We start from the raw sequence: 5,981 nt of genomic DNA on the forward strand, positions 1-5,981 counted from the left end.
GACGTTAAGATCAACAGAGAAGAATAACCGTGGGCCGTGAACACAGTACAGAGCGGATTAACTGTTGGAACGTGAACACACACAAGAGGACTAACTGTGGAACTGTGAACATAACTAGAAGAGCAATATTAAGTGTAGAACATGAAGTTCAAAGAGAGATAATCGTGGACGTGAACACCCAAAGATAATGGAATGATAAGTCGTGGAACTGGGTGAATGATTACACGAGAAAAAAATTAATTAATAACAGTGCGAACGTGAACACACACACGAGCCGACTAGCTGTTGGAACGTGAATCTTAGCAGAAGAATATAACTGTAGAAACGTGGAAGATCAATAGACAAGTAACCGTGGAAAGTGACACATAGCAGGCGGATTACTGTGGAACGTGAGGCTCAACGAAGGAATAACGTGGAAGGTGAGCGAGTGCGAGACGAGTGGATAGCAGTGGTCGTAAGATGATAAGCTGTAACGTTGTGGTCGGGGGTGTGACAGGCAGCCGAGCGTCGTGTTGATTGCGTCACTTATTGCGCTAGCTGGAATAACAGTGTGCCGCGCTCTGATGCCCCACGATCAACAGTTAGCAAGCTTGCCACGAGACCTCGCATCGCTTTATTAGTTTAGTGTTTGTCAGGTATATGTTAGACATTTGCATGGTCGCTGGTATGTGCACGGTGGTTGGCGTTGACGGCAGAGGCCTAATTATGGCGTTGAATCGGTAATGAATGAAGTTATCAGGACTATAGGTTTCTTCCATGACTTATCAGTACGAGTAGCGGGATAATTGTAGGAGCAGTATGAGTGTGTGATGTGGTGGCGGTGCTAGTAGGTGTAGTATTGACAGTTAAGTAGTAGCTAGTAGCAGCAACAGTAAGTAGTCGCAGCCCCAAAAAACACAACAGCAGTAGCAGCCTGAGCAGCAGAGAGCCAGGCACAGCGACAGCAGCAGCAGCAGCAGCAGCAGTAGCAGCAGCAGCAGCAGCAGTAAAAGTAGCAACAACAGCAACAGCATCTGTAGTAGTCGTGGCAATAACAGCGTAACAGCGGAGGTGATTTACAGCCCATTAGAATCATTTATTAGAATCATTTACAAAGCACAAGTCAAACATTTGTTATATTTATCCACCACATGTCCCACCGCAAGTATGAGAGCTGCTACTATGCGCCTAGCCCGTAGTCACTGTTTTACCTCACGGTTCCGCCTAACCGCACCCTGCCTCAACGATGGTAGTTGGCCATGTATCTCTATCGCGTGCTACAGCTGTTTCGCTCGTCTGTTCGCCTCATCTCTCTTGGTCTCTGCGCGCACAGCGCACTCGCTATGCGTGTTTGTTCAACAAGCCAAAGCTGCAAAAATAAGTACGGCAAGTTACGCTAAGCTATTCCAAATGTACATTCGCTTGCCATCCGCCGGCGCACATATACTGTTTCTGCTCACAAACAGGATAGTTTGCATCTACTCTCCTCCTTCGCATCGGATATCCAGTTTCCCTCAGGTTCCACGCCGTCTGTTGTACTGCTTGCTACCGAATATCCGGTTTTCACTAGCTTCCTTTACGTTGGGTATTACTCATCCAGACTTCTTCTTGATTTCGGTCATTGAATTTTTATCCTATCTCACGGCAATAATCGAGCATGACAGTAATCTTAAATTGATACTGTTTTTTTGTACATTAGTCTTTACTATTTTAGTTCGGAATCTGGGAGCCGAGACAAATATTCCTTTTACGTGCGCAAAAAATACTTAGCAGGAAAAAAATCCGACGTGTCATCATCGGGAAAATGAATGGTTAAAAGTTGTCTGACGTCAGCGATAGAAAAAAATAGGCGAGTGTTAAACAACATGAAACGAGCGGCGCCACTTGGTTTTTTCACTTATTAATGTGCTTGCCTGCTTGACCCTGCTCCGGTACGCGACGTTCCACCTCAACTAATGCTGGCTCAACCACGATACATGAAGCCTCTATGACCCTGCACACACCAGTGCCAACCTTCATTCAGATATCGAAATCTTGCAGCCACTAGTGCCATGTAGACATCAACACCAACTCACCTGCAGACAGCAGTACCAACTCACCTGCAGACAGCAGTACCAACTCACCTGCTGACATCAATACCAACTCACCTGCAGACAGCAGTACCAACTCACCTGCAGACAGCAGTACCAACTCACCTGCTGACATCAATACCAACTCACCTGCAGACAGCAGGACCAACTCACCTGCAGACAGCAGTACCAACTCACCTGCTGACATCAATACCAACTCACCTGCAGACAGCAGTACCAACTCACCTGCTTAGCCAAGCATCGCGCCGTCACCAGACTGGTGAAGAGTTGCCAGCATGCCCGGGTCACCATAGCTGCTGTGTTGCAGAGAGAGATCAGCATGCGCTCCGAGGGTCACCAGTACTTGTGAGCTTCGCCAGAAGCGCCGGGATCACCAAGTAGCTTGTGACGGTTGCCAGCATGACCCGCCGGGTCACCGCAGTAGCTGGTGAGGTTCCAGGCATGCCCCGGGCTCACCAGTAGCTTTGTGAGGTTGCCCAGCAGCGCCGGTCCACCAGTAGCTGTGAGGTGCCAGCAAGACACTAGTAATAAGCACGAGCCACGTGCGGAAAGGAGAAGGAAAATGCGCCCGAGAATGCTGATAAAACGCGTGCCGGCGTAAGGCCATCCAGTAGGCGCGAAAGCGCGGCGTGAATGTGCAACCGCATCGCAGCAACTATGTCGATGAATTGAAGCTGAATGATGCTGTAACTCAGCCAACAGACCCGCACGTCTGTTCCAAATGTCATCTGCAGCAGAAAACACGCGGCGCGCGCGCTCAGCATCTCCTCTCTCTCTCTCTCTCTTCTCTCTCATCTGCCTTCTCTCATCTCTCTCTCCCTCTCTCAATCTCTTCTGCTCTTCTCTCTCACTTAACGTGAACCAGCGTCTGCTGGCTACAACTCACGCTATTGCGTAAATATATGCTCGCAGACGTTTGAGATGCCTCACACGCACCTCCACGCACGCACGCCACGCGCGCACATGCACAATTCGCACGATATACCACATAACCATACACCATACACCACACACATAAATTTCCAGCACCTACACGAGTACAGCATGCACACGTACACACTAAATACACCACGCACGCCACACTAAACGCACACACGAAGACGTGGGATGGCAGATGTAGAAGGTGTACGCGTACCGTATATAAACGTCGGCAAGAACAAGCGCACTTCACTGACCGTAACCCGGCGAGAACCGAAAGTCAACCCTGTTCGTCTCTCCGTCTCACATCTACTCAGCTCTCTCCTCGCTGCCTCCATCGCCCTAACCGTCCATTCATTGTCGGCAGTGACGCAACCTACGGGCGCACGTTCGTCCATGTAAAAACGCACATCGCTCTTGCTCGGTACTACGCAGCGTCCGGCGTGCATCCCACCGTTTGCAATCACAGCGCCCTGGCGTTTTCCGCTGCTGCATCGCCGCCGCGCGCACCAAAAACATAACGACGGAAATTCAACTCGCGCGCCCGGAACCGCATCCTTTATATAAGGCACCCTCAGGCGCAAGCACAGTCGGATCGAGGCCGGCGTCGAAGCCGACGCGTGACCGGAGTCGTGGAAAATGAACCGCGCGGCCACGTGACGCCGACGTGACGTCACAAACAAAAATTTGGAAAAGCCAATGTCGCAAGTACTACACAGAAGGAGCGCGCGACTGATGACCGTCACATGCGTGTATAGGTCACGCATCCATCGACAGGCTGGAAGCTCCCACAGTGCGACATCGCAGCGGTCAGCATTACTCATCATCCGTGAAAGAAGGCGCTTTCTAATGTGTTTACACGCTAGTAACTGGTTACCAGTGCCGGCCTAACAACGACACCTGGTGGCTGATAACCGTTAGCCGCAACGTTGACACATGTGGTCTGATATTTCTCTACTACTGGCTAACACTGCCACCTGGTGTTGATATTCGCATGCCAAGCCGGCTGCTAAACACTGGCCACCTGGTTGATATTCGCTCCCACCCTGAGCCAACACTTGGCCACCTGGTGGCTTGATATTCCCTCCACGCGCTGCCTTAACACTGCCACCTGTGGTTGATATTCCTACCACGCGCCTACAGCTGCCACGCTGGTGGTATATTCAATCCACGTAGTGCTAACAGTGACACCATGTGTTAATGATTTCTTTACCGCTGCCCTAACACTACCACGCTGGTGGTTGATATACTTCTGTCACCGCTGCCTAACCAAAATCAAACTTCCAACTATGAAGCGGACATTTTAACGACACTCCCCTCAATCGGAACCCCAGCCACGCAGAGAGAGAAAGCACTTTAGCCAACAAGATCGGAGAACAACGTACGCATAACGAAGTGTAAAAAAACATATAATAAGAACAATAGATATAGTAAAATATAACATGCCCTCTCCTATATCCCAGCCTAATAATTTCCTTACACTGCTTACTAAACGTATTTCCTGCCGTTAATTACTCGTCAGCGTCACGAAATGCTTCGCCACCTCTCTCTCTTTTCTAGCAAATCTGTTCAGGCTTAGCCATGAAACTCTAGAAAACAAGTAATCGACGCAATCAGTTCGCGTGCGATATCTGTGTGTAAACAACGTGTCTAACTAGATTATCCAAACAAGTTTTAACCGTGGCCAGACCGACATACAACCCAAACAAAAGGCAAAAATAAACTACATCGAAGCTACAGTGTAAACGAACATTACAGCAAGCCTATAAGAGCAGCCCTGCACGGTAACCGCATATAAAAAATTTCTACTTGAAATTTAGGGGGCCACTGCGTATCGGATATTATTTATTTTTTACACAAAAAAAACATCGATTCAATCGCCCGTGTTAAACAACTTAATACGAATGCTGGCTGACATACGTGGCGTTCTAGCACAACAGCTCTCCTCCCTCTTCTACTAGATCGAATGTACGGCTAACACGACCGACCGTTTATTTCCACGCAGGGCTCTGATAGTTGCCAACTATCCTATCTTGACGCATACTCGCGAGACGCGACCCGCATAACGTTTACAACGTGCCTTAACATCTCGAATTAGACATCTCGTTCTCCTGCGTGCTTAAAGTGGCGAACAACTAACAGAGAGAAAGAGAAAGTGAGAGAGCCGGAAAAGAGAAAAAACAGAGAGAGAAAAAAAGTAAATGGCGAGAGAGACGGAGTAGCGAGACACCTAGTGCGTGGGGGAAGAGAAAGCGGCGAAAGAGAGCAAGCGAAGAGACTAAACAATAATTACGGAGATATGGAATATACTAAGACATATAGACATGTTAATTATTTTCTAGTGTGCTAGGTCTACTAAGTCAAAATGTGTCAGAAAAGATGCGGTCACCTATGGTTCATAATCAGAGGGCGCTGAAAGTGTGCCTTACCTCGATAGAAAGGGCACGATGTGGCTCAATCCATAACAAATATTAATACGACACCAACCTGGTATGGAAGCAAGAATAGACGAGGAGCGCGAAGACCGAGATGAAACAGAGAAGAGAGAGAGAAGAGAAGGGGAGACGAGAGGTGGGGGAGAGATGAAGAGAAAGTCATTCTGACAGCTGTGAATAACTCGTTGCACTTCAACATCTACGTAAGCGTCCTCAACTACCTGACCTGCACGTCATGATCTTTCCTCTGTCGTCACATACCCGGATACATACCACGTCCACTGTATCCACGTTCATCTAACGTTAATATTGCCCGATATCCTAAAATCATTACATGACGTCATTCAACGCTAATCGACGTCTACGTACTCTCTGGAGACGTCACATACCGCTCCCCGACTCACGCACGCATTGGTTTCGTTAGCACTTTTACTCGACATTGAATTAAAACTGCGCACGTAATTGAGTTTGATTTATGAAATGCCTCCGCGCACTCTGTTGCCCGCTGGGAAAAAACAATTTTAACCGCGGATGTTACTGTGAAAATTCCAGTTGTTAC

The sequence above is a fragment of the Priapulus caudatus genome, unplaced genomic scaffold, assembly GCF_000485595.1.
Source record: "Priapulus caudatus unplaced genomic scaffold, Priapulus_caudatus-5.0.1 Scaffold174, whole genome shotgun sequence".
Taxonomy (NCBI): Eukaryota; Metazoa; Priapulida; class Priapulimorpha; order Priapulimorphida; family Priapulidae; genus Priapulus; species Priapulus caudatus.